Source organism: Sparus aurata, chromosome 6 (assembly GCF_900880675.1).
Source record: "Sparus aurata chromosome 6, fSpaAur1.1, whole genome shotgun sequence".
In the NCBI taxonomy this organism is placed as follows: Eukaryota; Metazoa; Chordata; class Actinopteri; order Spariformes; family Sparidae; genus Sparus; species Sparus aurata.
The window spans coordinates 31274883-31293125 of record NC_044192.1 but is presented as its reverse complement, the minus strand read 5'-3'; the positions used below and the strand labels follow the sequence as shown (position 1 = coordinate 31293125).

At 39.6% G+C, this 18243-nt stretch overlaps 1 protein-coding gene across 10 annotated transcripts in view; it reads left to right on the top strand.

The window, feature by feature from the left end:
- Positions 1–2368: 2368 nt before the first annotated feature.
- Positions 2369–18243, top strand: part of foxp1b (forkhead box P1b) — a 167604-nt gene continuing 151729 nt past the window's right edge. For 7 of the 10 annotated variants that reach the window (XM_030420378.1, XM_030420377.1, XM_030420376.1 and 4 more), the window contains exon 1: positions 2370–2578. The gene's annotated coding sequence lies outside the window, so the exon portion shown is untranslated. Of the gene's footprint in view, positions 2579–18243 lie in introns of all 10 variants that reach the window. The other 3 variants (XM_030420387.1, XM_030420389.1, XM_030420388.1) reach the window with 3 other exon arrangements.

Below are 18243 nucleotides of genomic sequence, written 5' to 3'. Positions count from 1 at the left end.
GGCAGACAAAGTGTTCAGCTGCGACACCACACTTCAGGATTTTGGTGAGTGTTCAGCAACAAACGCACTCTGGTTAAGTTTAGTAAAAGATATTTACAGTTTGTGTGACAGTTATTTAATCTAGAGGACTCACTTTGGTAACGTTTAGGTAAAGATCTTGAGTATATGTTTAAAAAAAAAAAGACGTGTTTGGTAAATACTGCAGAAATTCAATGTTTAGGCTTCATTACATTCACACCAAGTTCCCGTTTTAATTGTGCGTTGTGAGTGCCACACAAAACATCCTGACAGTTTGTGGAAAGTGTACACATGTCCTGTAGTTTAAATTTTGTCACACTGCCGTGACACTGGGCTCGATGTAACCAACATGCCAACATTCCTGTAACTAACTATAAAGTGTGTAGATGTCATACAAATTAAATCCTACAGTACATTTACAGCTCTTGGACCATATTAAAGCCTGTCTGATACCTCCACTTTATCCGCTCTTTGTTTTTAACAATTCTTTTATTTAAAAAATGGTTGTTTTCTAATTATATTAAATGAAATTAAGATCAAATTCAGGACTCAAACTGTTCAGGAGTGTTTTGTTTCTGTTTGCTTGTTTGTTTGATCACTCAGTATGCAGGTTACAGGAAGCAGTAGGTGATATCTTGTTTTCCTGTTTCCTCATTTTATGTGACTGTTGCTATAAATTGACACTGACGAAAAGAAAAAAACAGAGCTTTGTTTACATTGGTTTACAGTCACAGTTGCTATGATTTTGTTGGTGTGCTCAGAATATTATTTCAAAAGAAGACAGGCCTGAAGCCTGATGCTTATATTTCTGTGCCGAGTGATCAATCAAACATTCAGAGGCAGAACTGGGCTGAGTATGACAGTGACTTGAGCTCGACAGCAAAACAGTCCACCATGACCACAACGCGGTGACTGTGACTTGTAACTACTGTAATAATTTGTGTTTGGTGCCAGTCATAGAGGCAAAACACACACACACACACACACACACACAGATTAGATGTTGCTAAGAAATTGTATATTAACACAACCAAGGACAGAGAGTGTTAGGTAAAATCCTGATAAAACTCACATCCTAGAGAATGAGTGGTTATTCTGTGGAAGAACAGTCGTTTTTCCGGTGCCTGGGTCTGGTCAGAGGGTGGCGCTCTCTACTAAGAAACAGAACCTTCCTGACAGGGTCCACAGCAGCATTCCTCCCAGATGCAGCCATGATAAATGTAATGTCGTTCACAGCGAAATGAGCTGTGCTCCTCAGACCTTGATCAAGGGCAAAAAACGACTTAAAGTATTTTCTCTTGAGGTTAAATTAATGTAGCTTTACAATGAGTGTTAACTGGACTGTTGAACTGGCTCGTGATAATTTTCGTCTCAAGTGACAGTGACACTTTTAACTACTGTCATAATGTTTTTGCACTTTGTGTGTGTGTGTGTGTGTGTGTGACAGTTAGTGTTGAGGGGAAAACTGTTTAGAGACTGCTTACCACAAAAAAGCGAAAAAGCAGAGCGTATTATTAACTTTGTTCTAATTTAGATGCAGTCATGTCTCTTTAAAAAATATTATGAAGAACTGGCCCACATGTCAGAAAACATAACCGCACCAGACTGAGAGAACCTGCACTCTGGTTATCTACACTGTCATTTTGGAAACCATAATACCACCAAACTCCTCACAGTTGAGATTAAAACATCTTTGATGATTATGTCAAAGCATTTCATTTTTCTTTTTGCACCAAGGCTTTGGAACAGTTGTGATGAACCTCAGACACCCCCCCCCCAAAAAAAAGACAGAAAGAAAAGAGAAAAAAGAAGATTTTTGTGAAATAATACAACTTCATTGTGCCTCAGTTGTAATTAGTCAGCTTAGACATTTTAGCTTTTCTGACAGCCCCCCCTCTCTCCTGTCACACTTTCAGCTAAAACTAATGCATATCATTACATTTCCCCATAGAAAGGAGCTCTAAGTGCTACTGAAATGTACTTGTGACTGTGGCGTTTTCTTGCGAGGGATCCGCGATGCGATGATCGTTGTTTACCGAGGCAGGTGGATATGACGTCACGGACTTGGGAACATCAACAACAACAACAACATCCAAATCGGCGATTCTTCCCTTTTTTTCCCCCTCCTCCTTACCTCGCCCTGTTAAAAATCTAATAACAACATTAAGAAAAAGAAAAACGGGGAGCTGCTCGCGCCTTTCCCTGCGAGGCGGACCGGGAAGCGGCGAGTGTGCAACTCCACATTTTTGCTTTTCTTTTTTTTTTTTCTCCTCTCCTCTCTCTCCCTCTCTCTCTCGACGCCCTCGGTAAGATTATCTCTTTTTTCCCTTGTAGTTAAGTTAGTTAGTTGGTGCCCCCCGCCGCCTCCCCCCCGTCACCACCACAACCAACCTCGCCAGCCACACCAAGGCGGGCCGAGAAATATTTACTGATATTTGCGTGTGATTTGTTGTCACACGCGGGTCTTGGTACACAATCTAGCGTGCACGGGCTCCCGTACTAGCGAATCGGTACCCTCCGCGTGCGCCTGTTAGCTGCTGTAAAGCGTTTTTCCATTCGGGTAAGTTTCACTATTATCAACCATGTTAACATTAGCTTTTGTTGTATCGTATGTAGATACCTGCTGCTGCCGCCGCTGCTGCACTCAGACACACACACTCGGGAGTTTGTCTTCGGCTTTTTTCCCTCTCTTCTGCCGCTTTCCAGAACTGCTACAATTAGCGAAATAAACAAATAAACAAACACCTGCATTGTTATCATGTAAGCTAGTTGTTAGCGCCGTGTGATGCCTCTGTGACGAGCGGCTGATACAGGAGTGTTTTCGGTAACTACGCTACGACTGTTGTATCCTCTACTTTTTTTTTTTTTTTTGGAAAGTTGGGTTTCTAACTGAGTTGTGGCTGCTCATGAGACCCCCGTGGTCGGGTGGGAAATGCACGTTTATAACCTGTGCTCGTTGTAAAGTGCCGGTTAGCGGCGGCCGTTAACGAGACCGTAATCGCGAGCCTACCTGCGAGGCAAAGAGCCGTAAAGTTTTTAAGTTCACGCGGTGAAAGGGAAGTTTGAGTGCCGTGATTTCTTTGGAGTAAGACCAGGGAAGGAGCTTTTCCCCCACGTGTTAGCTGTCCTCCAAACTCCGAGAGACCAGAGGAAGGCAAGACAACCGCCACAAGCTGTGGTTATTATAACTGTAATACAGTCCCAAATAAACGGGCAGGTTAAACTTTTTACCGGCAGTCTGTCGTTAGCGTTATATTGAAGTGCTGGTTTTGGGGCTCCTGCTGCTCAGCGGCACACAATGCATTTAAAGCGGATATTCACCTCTCAGTTAACTTTGTGCTAATTGACACGAAGGATACAGCGTGTTAAATTGTAATTATAGCGGTGACACCCTAACGTGAACGTTAAATGTTTTGGACGACATGTCTTATTTAACTGTGTGGCTAAAAGTTTGAGCTAAGTGGTTTTATTGAGTCAGGTATGAAGGGGGTTACAGCTGGGCATTTTCTCCACTGTAAACAGGCTGAAGTCACATAGCACTTTATATTCACTTGTGGAAAATTGTTAAATTTAGCTAAATTACCAGTTAACAATTACTTGTTGCCACTGTAGTGTGTGAGTAGACTAAATATTATTTTTGTTTTACACTAATCTTATGTTATTCATACGCACAGTCCACAGGAATGTACTTTAGCAAAAATATTCTGGCATGTAGAAATACTTTAAAAGCAAAGAAATGAAGTAAACCTATATTTAAAATATTTTACATCCATTTTCTGTTTCAATTATCATTTTACAACAGGTGTATTACAGACCAAGGGACACCAGCCACCATTATGATAATGAATATGCAGCTTTAAAATGTAAATGTGTATATTTTAAACAAATGTCTCATATACTCAATCCGTATAGATTTATTAGCAACTTGTTAAATCAGACAGAATTAGTGTATTTAGCAAAACTTTACATAAAAGGATACAGTTCATGTAAGCCTATGGAGAGTTAACTACACACATATAAGAGTGAAATATGACCCTAATATATTATACAGTAAGTCTGCAGCTGGCAACAGCAGGACTAAAACCATCTGAAATTTTACAAAAGGGAAACTGCAGCTTTAACAACTATTGCTGGCAGTGCTCCCTCCTTCTTGGTCTTTGGATTAGTCATTGTCTGAGGGGAAAAAAACACTTTTTTGTAGGAGAAGTAAAGTAAACAGCCTCCAACAAGCGAACCTTGACAACCCAGATTAAGGAAAACATTGGAGATCAAACAGTGCTGCTGCTGGGCTGTTGTCATGAGCTGCCTGAGAGAGAGCTGCAGACTATTTGAACAGGCACTGGGGTTTGTGTGCTCACTTATGCAGAAATGGACCTTCGCAATTGCTGACCCAGGTTTTAAAACACAGGATGAACTTTCTTTGCAACTTTTCCTGGCCTGCCGTTTGACCACGGCTGTTACATACAGAGAGACAGACAGACAGACGGCATTGTTTCTGATGGGAACAAGCTAACACCGTCCCCACGCGTCTGCTTCTAGAAACAAGAATGGCTGTACTTTCTCTGCCCCATACTGCAACTGAATAAATTGAGTTGGCAGGGGGGAAAGTGAAAAAGCTTGAAATTTGAGGAAGAGCAGCTGTATGCAATGTAATGACGCAAGATCCTTAACGCACCAATCTGTGATTCAGTATTATTTGGAAAGCCCTTGTTTCTAGTTTGGCCTCTTCAGGCTGGGGCTAACGCTCTTCTTTGGAGTTGAGGTTCAACTGGTAAGAAAGTAATCAGTCACTCATGCATTCAGTGTGGGGACTCCCATCCCTGAGTGGAGCGGCTCTCTCTTTCATCTGACGGCTCAGTATTTGTGAGCACACATTGAAATACCCTGTGCTGGGTACGGAGGGGCTGTAAACTGACTGTGCACCCTTGCTTGGAGCTGAATGATAAGGAGAGTTATTTTGGGTCCAGTGTGGGAATAAGGTTCCACTTTTGCTGTATTGTTTTTCTTTTTGCCGGCTTCACCCTTCATTTGATTTCAGATACAAGACGCCCTGAAACCAGTTGCTTGAAGCTTTTTTTCTTGTTTGCACAAAGCGAGACAAGTGACAGATGAATAAAAGGGGATTTTCTGCTAAATGATTTTGTCATATAATTTTTGCATGTTTGATTCACACAACACAAAAGGGGAAGAGTAGTGGCAATATGAAGACGGGTGCAGCACGCTCAATTAGTGCTGTATTACATGAATGGAAGCAATAACAAAAGGAAAGCAGAACAATATTTCCAGGGTAAAGGTTAGTGTGTCCCGGCCCCTGTGGCGTGACCAGGCAGACGGTTCTCCGTGCCAGGGAAGGTGATTGGTCAGAGAGTGGACAGCTTCAGGTGTGCTCCGTGCAGCTCCTAGGTCTCTATGGAGACAGCAAAAAAACTCAGGATGGCCATTAACTCATGCAGCCATTAATTACTGTCTTCTACTGTCATGTGTCCTTAATAAAGGGAGGGATGCTGACAAAAAATATCACCTGTCTGTGTGGAAGGACAGGAGTGCGACTGCAATCATTTAGCCTAACATATGTTGTGTTTCAGGAATTAAGTATTGTACAATATTGAGTTGCAGGTTGTCCATTGTTGGAAAATATTGAGCGTTCTGTGTTGGGCATGGGATGATATGTAAATCTCATGTCACAGTTATTCTGGCAAAAATAATTGCGATTCACGATCTTATCGCGTTAATTATCAACATTTGCTTAAAATTCTTAAAATGGCACTAAAACATACAGTAGCAGATGTTTCATTGCATCACAGATAGGACATTTTATTATAACATCCTTTCCCTGAAAAAATGATCTGTTCAGTGAACAAAACTTGATGGAGGCTGTAGAGATGTATCTCCCGTAACTTTTAGTGGGGGATGCAGTCGGCAAGTCATGCTATCAGCCATGGTGACAGGATTTTATAGTGACTGGAAGGATGCAGGCTCCCCCTTGTGACAATTAAAAAAAATAGGAAAAAAATCAATATAGGAAAATACGTTATCGAGCTTGCTAATATTTATGATTATTCCAGAGCAGTTCCCTGTAATCAACTTATTGTTTTCAATTGTTGATTGGGATAGTGTCTTATACTGTCCCGTATTTATTCTGCGTATTTGTTCTGTCTGTTGAGTTGGTATATGAGATTAATTGTTGGTGTGTTGATTTCGGATAACATTAGTCTTGATATTTTAATAAATAATTGGCCCGTTGTACACAGCGTTTGTTTGAATTATGTTTGATGGGCTGCATAACATTTCGCAGCAGCCTCATGGCAGTGGTACCAAAGCTATTTCAGTCAGCCCCTTTTCCTGAATCACGGCTCTTAACAATTACTCCATAAACACCCGTTTTCTCAGAGTGATATCCACATATTTTAACCTTGGATTGCAATCTAGGTAAAATGTGTTCTTATAAATGCTCGTCTGCTACTTGAACGCCCTACAGGAAACAGCTGATTTGACTGATGGCCTCTTCTCAAACAGGATAAAGATGACTTGGAACAAAGGTTTTGAAAAAATGAAAGGGACTTGGCATTGCACTGTGCTGTGGTTTGCATTGAGATTTGACACTTTTATTAGGGTAATTACAGACAGTGTAGTGAAACCCTGAAACCTTTTCAAGATGTAATCATTTTCTTAACATATTTAATAGTCAGACATGTGGTCACACGTTTAAAAAGTACCATAAGTAAAACTTTATCATTAGATAATTTGTTAATAAGATTAATTATGTCACTGGTACACTTCTTTCTTTCTTTCTTTCTTTCTTCCTTTCTTTCTTTCTTTCTTTCTTCTGTATTTGAGTTGGGACAAACTATCGATTGTATCACAAGCGTTAGTGTTATATTGCAATGCTACTGATGCCAAATATTGCTATACTTTTAAGCATGCATATGCTATAAACAGATTCCCCTGCCAATTCGACTTTTAGAGTCAATACTTTAAGAATAATTTACACAAATTGGATTAATACAGATTTCGGTGAGTTACAGTTGTACCCTTTCTCTAAACATTTTAACCCCACTATAACTAGTCAGTGTGTTCGTCTACTAGAGGCACTTTACACTTTTTCGTACATCGTTGATCTCACACCACAGTACAATAAATAAATACACATTTCCTGCTTAGGTCGTTCTAGGTGTACTTTTTTCTTCTTCAGTTACTCAAACATTAATTGATTTGATTTTGTAGACCATGGTCCTGCAGTGCATCAAGAATCACAGAATTGTTGTATCTTGATACCATGGTTATTATGGGCAACGCATTGTGATGTATCCGTGAGTTACTTTGATGTCCGCCCCCTATTTTTTGTACTACGTATACTACAGTATAAATACTTTAATACTTTTTTTAAATCGGAGATTCGTTGATAGCACAGCACTTGTCTGTTTTGGGAGTGATACAGGTAAGCTGCAAACATTTTTGTCCAGACTTGAGGGGCTGAACCATATGCTACAAGCTGTGCTCAGCTGCCAGGAGAAACCTCTGCACCTGTTTCTATCAGCTGTCCAGTGTGTATGTCAGTCTGTGTGTGTTTATGATGCGACATCGATGGCCCGATGGATGACGTGGCTTTTTCATTGTTAGGGAATTCTTGGTCAATTATGTGTTGATGAATGTTTACACTAAGAGAGTTCACTCAGACGAAACCTTAGGGTAGGGCAATACATAGATATATTGTTTTTGTGATATGAGACAATATATATGGATGTCTTTATGTCATGAAATTACATAAGTGTTGTCTTTCCTGGTTTTAAAGGTTGCATTTCACTAAAGTGATGTCATTTTCTGAACTTACCAGACTGTTCTTATACTTGTTTTTACCCACCTAATGATTACATCTTCATTACTGCTGATTATTTTTCAAAAATCTTATTGTCTTGGCATTTAATGAAAGTACCAATAGTCATAGCTACAATATTGTCGCAATACTTATATCAAGGCTGTTAGTCAATACAATATGATTTGCTGCCCAGATCTCCAAGAAGAAATCTCACTTGCATTTGTTGTCTCGACTAAAACTTTTCACACAGCCTAGCGTGATGTCCTTCCTTATAATGTTCCATCATTACAGTGTTCAATATGTAGGCCCCACTTTGCTGTCTGGCAATACTGTACGAGTCAGAGGAAGAGGAAAAAAATGTGGTGATGATGACTCTTGAATTCCTGGAGCGGCCAGTGTATGAATTAGACTATTCCTGCACTTAAATGGTGGTACGCTCATTTACAATGATGCCTCACTGATGTGGGATGTGATGTTTACTTGTAAGAGACAGACAGAGATGTGACTTGGGAGTGGAACAAGATGCATCACGTTAAAGTTATAATTTGTAAAGGTTAAATATTTTTATGACAACTTGTGTGGTTTGACAATTTTGTGCTGCTCTTGCCAGAACACACAATCCTGTCAAACAGTGTAAACAATGTGTTATTATGCGGCTATTTTGTCCATGTTTACCAAGTTCTGGTTTCTACTGTTGGTGTTCTTTTTTTTCTGTTCGGCTGTGGTGGCTGCTCTTGCTATCTCTCAGGCTATAGAAACAATATCATTAAAACATGTCTAAGAATGACGAGCGCTTTGTTATATATTTTTGCTTACTTGCGTTGGCTCAAATGTTTCCGACAATGTTCGAACCCACAGAAATCTAACCACTTATGGTAACACTGGGTTTCTTTTGGTTACCTGCTGTTGAAATGTCTAGGAGAAGGTCAGAGAATGAGGAAGGAAGTTGGCAAATGAGGCTGAAAGTAATGTGAATTAAACTTGAATAACTCACCTCATCTGTGAACATTTCTTCCTGAGTCATGTTTCCATTAGCAATGGTGTTTTTTTTTTACATAAAAGACAACAGTTCCCATGATCCCATAGTACTTACATCTTCTTTATTGAGAGATCCCTAGCAGCAGAAACTACATACTGTTGTTAACTGCTGCAGGAAATGTAAAAGTCTTGACCTGCACCAAAGTTTTTGCATCCAAGACCTTTCAACAACTGCATATGTAGAGCTGCAGGAATCAATCTGCGTTCATAATCTGGCTATAGATAAAGTCATTATTAGGTTACATCAATGGGAGCATGAGAGTAGAAAAACTGACATTTACTAATGTGAAAATGTCACAGACTATTACTTAAACCCTGTTAACAGTAGCCAGGGTAATGTAAAATGAGGTTGCAGGAGCACATCTTTAAGGGCCTCATCCTTGACTTCTTGGCTGTGTTTTTACTTGGCAGTCCCAGCCTAATAAGAAACATAACATGGCAGGGCCTGCTCTTCCATCATCATTGCTGGGTGGAAAGTTGGTGCGCTTTGATCATGTCTTTTGGGCGCATCACTCCGGCTTAGCCTGCTGCTCGCTATGTGATAAGCCATCAGAGTACTCAGATCTAAGCCGGCAGCTCCGTGGGCTCGAGGAGAGACAGGAGAGAGTAATGGAGATGAGGAGAGAGCAGCAATGCAAATTTTGTTGACAGACTGTTACTGCAGCTGTTGCCTTTGCCTTTGAATCCAACAATGTTACTGTCCATCTCCACTCGTCTGTGGAGAAAAGGCCATGTTTCGTTTTTAAGTCCTTTCTTTGTGGAACGACACTGTTTTCATTCGGTGTGCTTTGCCCTCCTTGGCAATTAAAACACCTTTTAATTGGAGGCGCATATTAATTGCCTCAAAAATGCATGTGATTTAATGATTTTACAAACAGTTCTGTTCAGATGTACTCTTTACTGGTTAACTGATACGAGTCCACTTTGAAGTTGAATGCTCCGTTTTGGCTCGGCTTCTGTCTGTACATAAAACATCATTTTGAACCCCCCATTATGAAAGGGTGCTCCTAATTGACGGGTTGTTGCTTGTTTATTTGATATATATTTACCAGCTGGGTGGTAATTGGGGAGCAGTAATTACCCAAGATGCAGTGCAGCGCTTCAGCAGAGGTGCTAGCAGCCTGATGAGTCTGGAGCACAGATGAAAGTATGCAGGTTTGTTTAAATACTTGCGAGCGCAGAGCAGCGATGGCTAATTGGGCCTGTGTCCCTTCTATAGTCTCGTTGTTTACTGTGATGATGTACAGCGTGAGGTCATAAGCGTGATACTTTTATCTCTGCTTTCTTTTTTTTTTGGTACGATTGCAACCAGTGTACCTGAGCTGTTAATAGCAACAATAAAAGGCCAGTGGCTGGATTTGGAGTCCCTCCTGATGATGTAGTTCCTTCACAGATAATGGCCTTGTTAACTGAGATTCATTACCTCTTCATTCAGAGTCCCCTGGATATTGAGGGAGAGTGTTCTCAAACTACTGGCTTTGCCATGGTGAAGTCATACTGATGTGGTTTCGTGTGCTATTCATGGAAGGTGGTGACGGTATCTTCCCTGACTCCTGATGATTCAGTTGACCTGAGACCGGGGCGGTGGGGGTGGTATTTGACTTTGTTTGCTACTCAATTCCACTTTCACACCAACTCTCGCTTTCTCTCTCTCTTCCCTCTTCCTCACAGTCACTTTCTCTCGCTCTCCAACTCACCGGCTCAAACGCAGAGCGATGCACACCTTGTTTGTGTGCCGGCTGCTGTTGTTTGATAGGCCGCTCTCCCAGTAGATCTTCAGACATTGTTGTTGTTTGCCTGTATCGGTTGGAGTGTGTGACTTGCATTTGCCCGGGCTCCTTGGAGGGAGTTTGTTTTTGTTCTCAGTGTTGTAAACAGGGTGGAGCTCCATTCCCAAACCACTCCGTTGGAGAAGGTTATTTTCACACAGGAGTTATTTTTTTGTTTTGTTTATCATTTTGGTCAATAGATTAGCCAGGGATGGAATTATGTGTTGGAGCAGATAGTGTGGCCAACCATTCGCTGCGTGTGCTGACTAGATAAACACTTTGTCACTGTTGTTTTTGTGATTTAAAGAAGTACTCAGCTTTGGTTTTATTCTTTGTTAGAGCTGGCTGATAATTCAGCTGTATCATTTCTGTCTTTCCGTGTTATTATTCTGTGCCAAAATTAAAATTTACTTTAGTCAGCAGCTTGAAACAATGAGTAAGATTTTGCCGAAATGTGTAGCAGTGAATCTTGTGAAATAATTTTCTTTATTGACATAATGATTTTATTTCAGTAAAGAACTTCTAAAACCATATTTGCTTTTAAACAGGTTATTTTGAGCACTTTTCTAATACAGTTATAATAATTACAAGATAGTGCTTATCACAGTAAAATGTATATACATTTTTTCATTTCGTACAACCGTAGCCTGGTCATATATTTTCACTTTGTTACCAGTTAAAAGTTGAAGGAGATTTTAGGACTTTGTGAGATAAAATTGCCCCATGCTGTTAGCCTTTAAATATGTGTTTTCATTTAAGTCTTGACTCAGGACATGGCATCGTTTTTGGATTAACTTTGTTTTCGTTCTACAACAAAAGAATGAGGTTGTCCTCAAATGTGGTTTCTTTAGACGCAGGGCTGATTATGAAAAATTCATACTGTGTTCATTTTGACTGATATTGCGATATGATTCTGGATTAGTGTCAGTGATCATTTTTGCATCGCAGTTGTTATTTTCCCCCCAAAATAAAATAAAAATCATGATGAGGTGACATTTGTTGGTGTCTTGAGAACAAGTTTCGTTGGCCAGGACAGAACATGTCGTTTTGTCACTCAGTGAAACCGTTTGGATAATGCACTCAACCATATTGCTTTCCATAGTTTGGTTCATATCACGGTTGTGAAAAATAAATAGAAATAAGAAAACTGAGAAAAATGTCTGGATTTGAAATTTCCAATATCAAGAACATTGTGAAAGTAGATTAACTTCATAAACAACCTTCATTTAAATTTAGCAGGTAAACAAAAAAATGAATAAATAATAACAAATCTCTTAAGGCCAGTCTACATAATTTATGAGCAACCTGCGGGTACCGCAGGGCCGTCACGGAGTAAAAGCACTGTTCGACAGTCTGACACAACTCTAGTGTTGGAGATAAGCACGGAGTCCAGTATTTCCTGACGTTTTTTGTCTATTTGGGGTGAAGACTGACGGTAAACAACAGTTTACAGACATGTCAATCTGAGTCATGATAAAAATGAAAGTAAAAGAGATGCTGTTATGACGCAAGGGTGGCAGCAGGTTGGTGGCCGGGAGTAGCGGTTTTTGGGAGATGGGAGCATATATACGTTTGTATCGCTGCTTCAGTCTCGGTTTCAGAATGGTTACACCCTTACGATTTTAATATTACAGTTGAATGTCAAAAAGCCGTGAATTCCCTGTTCAACATTTGTGTTTATTGTAGTCAACTACCGAAAACACACGTGCTAGGAATAGCTATGTTTTGTCGTTCTCAAGCCCACCATGAAAACACACTTATTGAATCATATAAGAAGAAGCTGTGCTTGATGACGAGATAACAGCAACTTGATATAGACATGCGTCACTTAGTATTTGAGGTTCCTGTTTATAATGTCTGAAAAAGGTGCGATCCACACGAAGATCCTTGTCATGTATTATACATCTGTGGCTTTCACACAGTGGCCCAGAATCAGAGGCTGCGGATGTGTGTAAAGTCCCTTTTAGACGGGAGGCAACAGCCACAGTGGCTGCCACCGATCCTGTAATGATCTCACCAGAATCACAAAGCAGCAAACAAAGCAGAGTCCGGGCTGTGAGGCGTGGCAAGCGGCAAGTTTGAAATGGTCGTCAGCAGAAATTGCGAAAAAATTATATTATATTTGTCTAGCTCTCACTCTGTTGCATTAGCGAGGTCGATGCAAATGCGGAAAGCCACTGTGTAGGCTGTGTTCATTTAGCTAGCTAAATGCAGTTACGCACACGAGTGCTAAATATTGTTCGGATACATCAACAGTCAATATCATCATATCAGGATAAGTATTTTTTGGATTTGTACAGACCTTACATGAACACACTCGAGCTGCAATGATTAATTGATTTGTTGTCAACTGTTAAATTAATCACAAGCTACTTTGGTAATTGATTAATCTCTTTAAGCATTTTTTAAGAATGATTGAAGCTTCTTAAATGTGAATGATTTCAGGTTTCTTTATTCATCAATAGCAAACATCTTTGGTTTGTGGACTAAACAAGACACATACCATTTTCTAGAGTTTTATAGACCCAACAACTATTTGAATATTTGAGAAAATAATCAACAAATGAATCGAAGATGAAAATCTTGCAAACATGCCAATAGTTCAGCCAATAGTTCAGATTTATTAACTAAAAAGAGGAAGACAGGAGCAAAGTGGCACTAAATTAGTTTGTTGACATGGTTATGTACTCGGAGATCATTTCCTATGCTCTGTAAGACTCGCTAGTACATGTAATCCCACACTATCACTGGCTGTGAGAGCGTAACAATTGACTCATACATTTTACAACCACATCTAGGAAAGAAATCTATGCAAAACTTGAAATAATGAAATTAAATGAATGTTAATGAAGCCATCACAGCAGTACGATATATCAAACTGTGTTGTCAGTATATGTACTTTAAATGATTATAAGTCAGTAGCATTTTGTGTATAACCAGTGCTATTCCACTCTTTCCAATGAGATAAATGTGCTTTACTTGTGTGTGTGTGTGTGTGTGCACACACACACTGACAGTCAGATGACATAACAGCAGGCAGTAAACAGGCACGTTGCTCATGTGTAAAAAGCGATCTGTCTAAAACAAAATGAGTGAGGAGAAGACAACAGCAAAAAGTAGATTTTTATACAAACATATGTACCTTTGGGCAAAGAATTGGGTGTTAGTGTGAACCATAGCAAAAGTCGCTCCTGCAGCGTAATTTAGTGTTTATACATATGCTCACCAGGGTTGAGCTACACGTACTTTGAGATTATAATTATTTATCTGTGAGGATAAAGCCATCTGAGGTACTTCTATAATGTTATTCTGAACTTTCTATTGGTCTGTTTGTAACTGGCCATCATTATCCATATACACTTAACAGTAGATTTTTCACAAAATCTGTTACATCACAGTGTCTATCAATGTTGTGTTAAAGGATTACATATACATAGATATATACAGAGGATTTTAGCCACATCACCAAGGCCTTTTGATATCTCTTTTATAAACCAGCATCTCCAGTTAATCTGAATGAGTTTGTGCTGACTTAGCTTATCAACAGTGCTCTGCTTTCTTATGAGCGATTGAACACTCATTTATATTAGGGGTGGAAATTTAGTTTGTTATTGTGGATTACAAGACATTTATCTCAGTTACTACCTAACTGGTCTAAAAAAAGACCATGCTAAAGAGAGTATGAGTGGGTGAGTGATAGAGAGAAACTGAAGTGGAACTGAAACTTATTTTGTTCCAGGTACTATAGTAAAAAGCCTGAGAAAAAATAACCCTGATGTGATGTGAATAGATCGTCAATTGCAGATCTGAGTCCCTGTGAACGGTGACGACTACCAGTCGCACCAGAGATTAACCTGAGACGGCAGTGTCGTTGGTTAAAAGCGTGAGCGTTACACCACATCAAATATGGAGTTTGATTAAGTAGGGGACCCAATTTTGTTTTGCAACCTATTTATTATTACTCATTTATGTTCAGTATACATATCTGTATTTTTTTCAGTTAGCTGTGGTCAAAGCCTCAGCAGATTTCTATTGTTGTATTGTGAATGTACATTGACAAAATCTGAAAATATTTGTGCACAACCAAAAGATATTTAGTTTACCGTCATAGAGGAGTAAAGGAACCAGAAAATATGAACATTTAAGAAGCTGGAATCAGGGAATTTTAACTTTTTTTTTCTTAGACTATTTCTCAAACAGTTTAATCAGTTAATTTTAACTGCAAAGTTTTGTTAAAACGTAATCATCTGAGCTTTTTCATTATCACTATTTTTCTATTTTTTATAACATTTTTGACCACGTGTACGATCACATTGTCTTGAAATGATTAAGGTCGTTTACGAGTACAGACATGTTTTTGAAATCTAGGCGTAATAGAGTGACACTGACGAGTGACATCAGAGTGCCGTCTGCATCCTGCACACATGTTCCACGCGTTCCTTCCAGCTCCCTGCTGTTAACCATTTACTATTTACTGTTTACAGCCTTTTGTTGGAAACTTACAGCACCTGTTGTAAATGCTGCAAATATGGTGCGGTTTGAGCAATCAGCTGTCCCGAGTTATTGGATATTTTTCTAAAAGCCTTTTCATGTTGTGTATATGGAGTGCATGATGTACAAGCTTTTAATGTGTTGACCAATCAATTCCTCACGCTGAAAACAACTCGCAGTTAGAAATGAGTAAATCAATCTTTTCATATCCTGCTATACAGAGAGGAGCTGGGCCAGGATTTTGAGTGCATTTCTGTGTACTTTATACACAATTGTATGCAGTGATTGAAGAGCTAATTCAAAGAATTTTAATCACTCCGACCAACCCTCTTGCAGTGTCATCTTTTTTGCAAATTCCCCATAAAATGAATAGATGAGCAGTCTCTTTTTAGAGCATAATGGCTACATTAGAATATGAGATGGATCACGGATGAAAATCCTGTATCCTTCATGCGCTCTTTCTCTTTCACTCAGTCACTCTGATCTCTTTCATCAATAGCGGTCTTGTGTAAAAGACCTTGCAGGCCACGGTGAAGTGTTCAGTTGAACCTCAAATAGACAGAGGAATGGAAAAAGCAGAGGTGAGAACAATTTGAGCATTAAATTGTAGAGTAGCTGGCACAGGATGGACTCTTTCAGAACAAGCTGAGCTAATGTATGATTTCATGCTGTGGAAGCAGTAATAGATTTGTTTTGTTTGTGTTTAAGTCTCTCCACCTTCATTGATTGCTACGCCACACCCTCCTACCAGATTCACGGTGACAGCTCTTTTTCCACCAAGTGAGATCATACCATTGAAGGCTGTGTGTGTTGTTCTCATCAGGGCCAACCGCATAGTGCCAGTCAATATGTAAACAATGGTGGAGACAGTTTCTCATTGCCTAACTGACATTTCTCATTGCTTGGCTGATGATTCATCTGAGAGATGTCATCTCACAGAGTGTTTTCTGGGTGCACTGTACTCATGACGGTTTCAATAATTCACTGAGTGATCTTTGTCCACCACATTCACTGCCATATTCTGTATATGCTAATGGTGTAGGCTACTCAAGGCCACGCACTTCTTGTTTTGGACTCTGATCCATAAATAAGCAATGATATTCTAGATCATGTGACCAGACTTTAAAAAAAACAGTTGTCTGGCTTAAACAGATAATACTGTTGCAAACTTTAGCCACACATGCGTTGTCATCAGCATGTAGGTGTAAAAGTTTATCTCTTCTATGGAAGTGATTACTTTTAAGTCCAGTGGATAACTAGACAATATATTAATTTACTATGGACCAAATCCCAATAGGTTTGATATGCTCAAAGATGCAATAAACCCATAGAAGCATTTAGTCAGTCTGTCGAACATGGGACGTATTCATGTTTAAAGTAACTTTGTATTGCTGAAAGTAGGCTCTTTACATGGAGCACACTGTAATTACTATGTTTGTGTATTACAATAGTTACAGCACGTTGGTACTACAGAATACAGATTCCGTTTGATTTAATCGGTGCCAAATTTTGATACCTCCGAGAAAATTTTTAGCGAACAGAGAAAGAGTGAGAGTACAACTATGTCATCCCGGCCGCTTGTTCAAGTCACAATGAGTCAGGGCAATGGCAACCCCGAAAGCGGCTACAAATGTGGTTACACTTTCCAAAACTCAATGCTGAAAACGCTGGCAGCAATATTTATAATGAGCAATGCAATAGTGTACCGTGTTTGAAAGCCTGAAAGACAAGTCTCCAGCGGCGGTCGCAGCTAACGTTAGCATGCCTGTACCCAGCATGCAGCAAGGAGCAAGGAGTTGAACTATCCATGGATGATGACTTTCAGCGATGGTTCAACAGCTTCATTGACGTCTTTGTGTAATTAGTTGGATGAGGTGTTGTTGGAGATAACTGGACAGTATTTCACTGTCAAGATTCACGTTAGCTTAGCGTCAGCATTAGCCAACATTTGCCCATTGTGGCTTCGCCTGAATTGTAAAAAAACACCTGAAATTACATTTTTGTCAATATAGAAGGGGTGAAGTACTTTCAAAATGTACCTTTGGGTACAGAATTGGGTTTTAGTGTGAACCATAGCAAAAGTCACTCCTGCAGCGTATAGAGTCACTCGTACTTTGAGATTATAATTCTTTATCTGTGAGGATAAAGCCATCAGATATTTCTGTAGGGTTATTCTGAACTTTCTATTGGTCTGTGTGTAATTGGCCATCATTATCCATATACCCTTTAACAGTAAAATTCTCACAAAATGTATTACATCACAATGTATATCAATATTGCGATAAAGGATTACATATACAGAGATATAGGATTTTAGTCACATAACCAAATCCTATTTTGCTTCACCAATGAATGGCTAAATACTGTGAGAGGTCATTCATATAAGAATGTAGCGTAGCATGAAAAACATAAATTGCTGCATACAAATATAACCACACTGGTCAAATGAGAGTGAATGGGGTCAAAATACATTGCATTCATACCAAACATTGAGGCTGGGTCAACTGTTCATGTAGACAACCAGCTATGGGGTATTTTGTTAGCTTAACATTCTGCAGTAAGTCTACTGTTTACTGGCAATATAATAGGATTAACCTTGTCATCCATGTTCTGCATTGTTTCTGTCCTGTGGTTTAATCCTTTTATTTAAAAGAGAATTGCCATAAAATGACGACATGACCAAATCAAGTGAAATATCCCTCCAACTCTAACTCCAGCTGACTAAGAGTTGTACAGTAGGTGCTTTTTTCCTTTCATGCCTCTTCAGATAATAAGAAATTGGGGGAAGTGGCAACCGAGCTGAGCTCTTTTTTTCTGTATGAAGACATCTGGCAGCGAGGTTACAGCAGGCAAAGACTTTCCTTGCTTTCATGTTCTGGAAATTAAACCTTAGATATTTCTCCCCAGTCGTGCTAATGTAAATGATTTGCATGGAGTTTGTCCCTGCTGATTAAGGCTGTTTGGACTGTTCTTCTTTGGAACCATGCCAATTGAATTTTATGCCTTCTAACACGCTTGGAGAGTGGGGAATATGGTTCTCATCGGGCCCGAGGCTTGATCTCCTTCTTGCCTCCCCCAGTCCTTTCACATCACTCTGACAATTAGTCAGCC